Raw genomic sequence first — 7,748 nt, forward strand, 5'->3', positions numbered from 1 at the left:
AAGGGCATTTGTGTCTTTTTCGAGTGCCATTTAATGGTTGGTTAACGATAGGTACTGAATTGACACGTTTTGAAAGTTCGAGTATTAAATTATCGCATTTTAAAGTTCAAGGACCAAAGTGACATTAGGCCTAAAGTACAGGGTACTAATCGGGAGTTTTCCCTTATATATTGACATGTTGCCAAGGCAATCCATTTTAATACCTATTTTTCTCATGATATCCTTATAATAATAACATTACAAGAAAACTGGTCAAAGGCGGCGGTTTAGAGCCGATGGTCTTAATGGCCACCGCTAGAGTGATATCTAAGGCCTACATCGGTTTTAGAAGCTAACGCGGCGGTCCATAAGAATATGTTAGGCATATTTTACAATGGACCAAATTTAAACTAGTTTAATGTTAAATGGATTGCTATAGGATAAATGTGGAGAGGCAAAAAACTTCATTCTCTCGCGTGTAGTCTCTGCAAGACAAAGGTTCATTTGACAAGACAGGTTCTTTGCAAAGAGAAACTTTGTAGAGAAATTTTGAAGAAGACGACAAACTCTTTTTTTCACGAGCAAGAAAAATAGCAGAGGAGAATCATTTCTCGTGGAGAAGTTGTGCAAGAAATACCTTTGTTCGTTGAGTAGGAGAGAGATACCTTTGTGCGGCTGAATCTTGTTCATTTGAGCAAAGAAGGTAATGTTCTAACCCTCATCTTCTTTCTTCCTCCTTTGTCATTCTCTCCTTTTTCGCTCTTTCTTTCTTTCTTTTTTTTCTCAACGAACTGGATTCTGTACAGTAGCAGTGGCAACCTCTTTTTCCTGCATTTTCTTGTCGATTTCTTTCCTTCTCTCTCTCTCTCCCTCTCTTCGTATCTCTCTCTCATCGTCTTCATATTTATTGACATTTTTCTTGAATCCTGTTACATTTTCCCCTTTGATCGTTTCATCACATAGTCTGACTATGTTTGTTCTATTTGGGAATCAATCTAAATACAAGACATACTATGTTTTCTTAGTTGATGTCTAGCATAAGAATTATGTTGTATTGTTGCTTTATCCCTGTTGAATGGATGTAGTAAGATTGATTTGTTTGACTGATTTAGCTTTACAATTTAATTTGGATGATTCTCAGTTCAAAGTAAAAAAAAAAAGAGAAGGAAAGTAGAGAATGATGGTTGGAAATAGGTAGCGAAATAGTGGTGATTTTTCCGTTTGCATAATTAGAGTGAAAAGAGGTGATAAGCCATGGAGGATGAATTAATTCAAACATAAGAAAAAAAGATAAGAGTAAAAAGATAAAAGAAATAATAATAAGATAGAATAATAAATAAATTTGGCAAGAGGAGGTGAAATGGAAAGGCTGATTCTACATATTGTGTTATGTTTAGGTGATAAGTGATTATAATAAGTCATTAAATGAAACAACAATAAAAATATTAATTAAAATAAAAAAATTAAATTAGAAAGAAAATAAAACAAATAAATGGCCAATCCAATAAATCAAATAAAATTAAATAGGATCCCATAAAAAATAACAAAAAAATATCGGATAAAATGAACACATGAGGCGTCTAGAAGCACCTCCCATTTTTTAATCAACATAGTACGTCTTTGTCAAGCACTTATCTCCAACCACCACCACCCAAGTAGAAAACTTCACTTTAGAGGGGGGTCGAACCACCCCGAACTAGAAAACTGAGAAAATAATTCAGATTTGGACCAATGCCAACATTGGTGATCTGTGGCAAAGGGATTTAACCTTTTTCCAGCATCCCTACCACCTGCTGGACCTCCCAATCATTAAAGTCCCTCCGGAAGGAGGGAGTCCAGATAAGAGAGTCACCTGACACACTCAACTACCTTGACATCCTTATCATTTGCCAAGAGAGAAATAAATCTGGATACAAATCATTCAAAGGATACTCTGAGCACCAGTTGTCATGCCAAAAATTCAGCCTTGGGAGCACCATTCCCAACCTTACACTTAATTCCTTTCATAAAAAGAGGATAAGCCTTATAGATCCCCTTCCACACCCACACCTAGGGTAGATTCAGCTGCATCCCACCCATTTGGGTGAATACCATATTTCTGTGCCATAACTTGCCACCAAAGCTCGTTGGGCTCCTTTAAGAACCTCTATAACCATTTACCGAGAAGGGCTAGATTGAAGGGTTTTAGTTTTCTGATTCCTAAATCATTGTCTTTGATAGGCTTGCAAATCTCGTCCCAATTGACTATGTGGATCTTTTTAGAGTCTTTCCAACCCACTCAAAGGAAATCTCTCATAATTCTCTCCAACCTTTGAGCTATCTTTGAGGGGATTGGAAACAAAGACATAATAAACAGGGATACTGGCCAACACACTTCTTAGAAGAGTTAGCTTACCCCATTTAGACAAAGCTAGCTTTTCTGTACATCCATATCATTTGATATTCAAAATCTTGCTACAAGTTCGGTTCATTTATATTAATAAAATCCCTTTTCTGTGCATTTGATTTCATTTATATTAATAAAAATTGTTGTTTTTAACAAAAGGAATAACTGCAAATCCAATGACTCCATTTCAATGGAGGGTGCAACTTATTGGAATTGATCGAATAGGGAACTCATCAAATGTGTCTCATAACCAAATTCTGGTATCAACTTAATCTAGTTTTGGCATGTCAGAATGCAAATTCAACAGAAAAGTAGATAAACCGATCAAATCATCACTCCCAGACATTCAAACTTATTCTGAGAATAGGAACCAGATCACTCCATTGGGGCCTATCCTTGATTAGTATTAGTGATTAGTGCGTAAAGGTTTGGAAAAGGTCCTTGAGTTATTTTCTAGGCACAATCGTAGTAAAAGGGTGGCACAATCGGAACCCCATGTCCATTCCTACTGGAATGACATTCCCCCATTTGAGGGTCGGGAATGACCATTTCCTGCCCCTCCCTTGTCCCTTGGGAACTAAATTCCATTCCTGCTAATTCTAATTCCCATTCCTGTCTGAGTCATGGGAATAGACCATTCTGATTCCAATTCCGATTATGGCTGTGACAAACCAAACAAACCCATATGTACAACTAAATTTAATTTTCATTTTGCTTAAATTAATAATGTGGAATATATCTGCTTATATATTAATAATCTTGCCTCTTATTGTCATTTTCACTCTCTTCATAGCCCAGGAGGGCTAGGGAAAGATAAAAGCATGGCATGTGTATCCAGTGTCGTTGTGGAAAGCATTAATGTGCAAAATGCTTTATATGGAGTTAGGATACTCAAATTTTGAAAACTACACATTTGTATTTGTACTGTTTCCATGTGTACTGTACAAATTTATATAAATATAAGATTTTGCATTCTACATATCTATATTTGTACTCTTAAAATGAGCCTTGAGTACAAAACCTGGATGCCACTCTAATTTGATTAAGAATTGTATTTGATATCTCATTTACTTTACATTATCTAACAATTTATATGTTATGATTTGCAGGTTAAACCATTATGTTAAGTGGATTTGCATTGGAAAGATGTGTTACATTATTCAGGAAGATTTTTTTAAATGCCTTATACTTTTTTCTATGTTAATTGGATATTGTATTTAAGCAATTTGTTTCGGAAATTATAATAATTAATAATTAATTTAATTAAAAGTTTTTTATTTTTAAGTTGCATTTTTTATTTAAATTGATTTTTATGTATTATATGCCATGAGATCTGTATTAAACAGGTACCAAAAAAATGTTGAAATCGAATTGATATAAATAATAAAAAATAAAAAAACAAAGTCAGCGGTCATACAACCGTTGCCTTAGACATAAAAAAGACCTAAGACGGCGGTCCAGACTACCACCTAAAAATGGAAGCAACATTTTGATGGACCTAAGGCAGCGGTCCAAAGAGATCTAAGCTAGCGGTCTGGACCACCACCTAAAAACGGAAGCAACATTTTGACTGACCTAAGGTGGCGGTCTAAAGAGATCTAAGCTGGCGGTCTAGACTGCCACCTAAAAATGGAAACAACATTTTGATGGACCAAAGGCGGTGGTCCAAAAAGACCACCACCTTGATTAACTCCGAGCTGATGATTTTGTCTAAGCTGACGGTCTTGACCTAAGCTGGCAATGGTTTAAGGGGCGGACTCATGACCACCGCCTTACCTCTGAGGTAGTGGTCTAAAGGGCTAAGCCGGCAGTCCTACGACCGCCGACTTTGATCGCTTTTCTTGTAGTGTAGTATGATATATATTATGGTGTTCAAATGTATCAATTTAACAAATAAGTAGATTTATTGTCAAATTACAGTTTAAATATATACTTGTCAATTAAAATCGGATTTTTTCGAATCGAACCCCATAGTCTCAATTACAGGCCTTATAAGGTATGATCCGGAGCTGATTGAACAGCTACTTACATGCAGCACAATTTGAAACTACTGAATAGCTTTAATTCCACCTTCTTTGTTATAGGGACCAAAACTTGTCTGCTCATATTTTTTATTATATTGCATGTATCCTACTCCCACCTCAGTGGAGGTCATGCCCTATTCTCTATTATAAATGAATAAAGCTGCTTCTTTTTAGAAAAAAGAAGGGTGTGGTTTGGAACTGGTTGTGCCGGTTGACTTATTGTTTAGGTGTATTTTAGCAATATTAATAGATCTCTTAACATGACTGCTCAAAATCTTGTACAGCTTGTTAAAATTGAGTCTTCGTCTTTTTGGTTTGATATCATATGAGTCCGGATTTCCTACCTACTACAAGTCTGCTCACACTTTAACCACATAACATCGTAATCACACATGGGGAAGGTTGCATATGTATTTTGATAATCTGAAGTGATGTTTCTAATTTACACATATAAAAAAATTAGGATAGTTAATTAAATCATGAAAAAAACTCTGCTGCCAGAAAGACATGATATGGAAGGGATTTGACTAATCAACCCCTTCCCCCTTGAATAGTGATAAAGGACCCATGTGATGTAGATGCTTTGTTGTAAGATATTGAGTTAGGAGTCTTATGCCATTCCGTATTAACTCAAATTAAATCCATCGTAATCATTATTTTTGTGATATTTATTGTTTGATAAAGTTGTATTTAATTTCATTAAATTTTTATTTTTAATAATATTTTGTTGAGGTTGATTATACCGATCTTTTAAAAATCAACCCAAAACCGGAAACCGTTTTGGTCGCCGGTTCTCATGTTAGTGGTTTAACCGTTCAATTTGAATAGACAATTCATTGCAATTTAAAAAATAAAAATAAAATAAAAATGGCCAAAAACCATTTTTTGGGTCGAATAGATTGATGGTTCAATTGTCTAAATCAGTGGGTCATTGACCAAGTCAGCATTTTTGGCAAAGGTGAAATGGAATTGGTTGTTTGGATGATTTTTGGGCTAAACGGTTTGACCGTCCAAGTCAATGATGGTTCAAAAACCATGGATTATACAATATTATGTATTGTATAAAATCTATTTATACAGTACATAATATAAAATATTATATTTAATATATATATTATAGGTGCCATATTATAATATTTATATATATATCCAATATAAAATATTATATCATAAACATTATCTATTGGGAGGTTAGTGTTAGGCTCGGGGAAGGCTAGACAAATCATGGTTTCTGAACCGTCGTTGACCCAATTGGTCGAACCATTCGGCTTAGAAACAATCCAGGCAACCAGTTCCGTTTCACCCTTGAACCATTCCTTTGTCAAAAATCGTTGACTTGGTTAGCAATCATTGACTTGGAAATCAAACCGTCAACCCATTCAACCCGGACAATGGATTTTAGCTGTTTTTTTTATTTTGATTTTTCAAATTGCAATTAGTCATTGTTTTATATCAAATGGTTGAACAACTGACCTAGAAACTGACGACCATAATGGTTTTGGTCTAGGTCGGTTTTTAAAATATTGGGATAAATACCACCCCACCCTATTCTTGGTTACCAAAGTTGGGCTTCCCTGAAACCCACCCTAAACCCGATCGACGGTTAAAAACAACTACTCTAATCGGGGCAGGGCAAGTTGGATCTCTAGTAGGGGTGGGTTAGATTACCATCTTTACTTGGGTTTTCAAATGCACTATAGAAAAATACAATTGAAAATCTGAAGGTATGGTTGGTATGGAATTGAAGGGTTGGGTCAGGTTTGAAAACTATATGTCATTATGTTGGGTTTGAGTAAAAGCATTAGAGGGTCGGGTTGGGGTGAAGGCAAACTCATACTGAACCCGGCTTGTTGTGTTTATTTTTTATTATTTTAAAGTTGAATTTAAATCAATTTTAATGTATTTAGTAAATTGTTATTAATGTGTAATTTAAGTTATGATATCATGCTAAGTTTATTACTGTTTAAAATTTTTAATAATGTTAAAATTTGTTATTATAAATTATATAATATTATTATAATTAATTTTACAATTATTACTATTAAAATTGAAAATTAGTAATTTATTTTGATTTTTCTGTTATGTTAATCATCTTTAAATGGAAATTAAATGAATAATTTTATGAATTACTAAACATTAGTTAACTAATTAATTAATTTTGCAAACTATTATTATTAATTGAGTTTAACATACAACTATACATGTAATGTCAACAAATGAGGCCCATATTGTATGTTATAACCATAAATAATTCAAGTTCTCTCCATCTTTTCCCTAAGATTCTCTTTTATTGATTCAAATGAATAGAAAGTAATTAAGAGAATTTTAGGAGAAAACGTGGGGTCAATTAGAGAGAGAGAAAGAGAAATTTTAGGAAGATTTAAAAGAGGCTTTAGATGAGAGAGATATTTAAAGAAGATTTATAGGTTATTGGAAAGTGGGGACTAATACGATCAAAAAGAGCCTTGCTGATGTATTTCAATGAAAGGGTAGGGAGGGGGTAATGGTTACAAGTTCTTCATTTGTAGGTATTTGAAAAGTGGGTCTAATAGGAGCAAGAAGAGCCTTGCTGAATACTGATTTGTTTCAATTAAGGAGAGAGTAGGAATGGGGCTTGGAAATAGGAGAGGCTATATGACGTGGACCACCTTTCTTTATACATATAGTATAGATACCATTTGATTGGTTACTATCATTGATTTAAACATGTCAATCTCCATTACAAGCAATGATCCAGAATCTCATTCTTGCAAATTTGTCTTATATATAAACAAGGCAGCTTTGCAGTTTTGTCCGCGAGTACAAAGAAAGGTTTGTAAAAAAATAGAGGGGTATCGAGTGACTATCTCAAGTCTCAACCACTGAACAACTACCATTGTCAAAATTGAACTGGATCGGATGGTCGGACTGGAAAAACCTGAAACAGGTCACTTGATTGATTTTGTTTTACTCCAAACTTGTTATTTGGTCAAAAATTGTTGATTTGGTCAATGAACCAATAGCCTAGGCAGATGAACCGTTCAACCCAAGAACAGTTTTGACTGTTTTTTGTTTTTTTTTTTTAATTTTTTTTATTAGAGCAAACCATTCATTCAAACCGGATGGTCAGACTATTTGACCTAAAAACCAGTCTCAAAACGATTCCCTATCTGATCCGATTTTAAAAACCTTGACTTGTAACTTTTGAAAAAACAAAACTCATTACTTACTTAAACTAATGACATCAGTTTATTTTATTGTTCCATCCTTGTTTTTTCATATCTATTTATTTATTTATTTATTTCTGGAAGTTTGTCTCAAAAAGGATACAAAGTCAACATAATTTGTTAATGCTAGCCATTCTATAAAATAAATCCGAA

The 7,748-nt window shown here is 34.1% G+C and overlaps 1 long non-coding RNA gene across 1 annotated transcript; it reads left to right on the forward strand.

Annotated features, from left to right (window-relative positions):
* The first annotated feature begins 271 nt into the window (after nucleotides 1-271).
* LOC148803422 (uncharacterized) lies at nucleotides 272-3,649 on the forward strand. The gene is made up of 2 exons (XR_016081448.1): nucleotides 272-682; nucleotides 3,475-3,649. It is a non-coding gene; the product is annotated as an uncharacterized LOC148803422 (long non-coding RNA).
* The last annotated feature ends 4,099 nt before the right edge of the window (nucleotides 3,650-7,748 follow it).

The sequence above is a fragment of the Nelumbo nucifera genome, chromosome 1 (assembly GCF_055504915.1).
Source record: "Nelumbo nucifera cultivar China Antique chromosome 1, China Antique-T2T, whole genome shotgun sequence".
Lineage (NCBI taxonomy): Eukaryota > Viridiplantae > Streptophyta > Magnoliopsida > Proteales > Nelumbonaceae > Nelumbo > Nelumbo nucifera.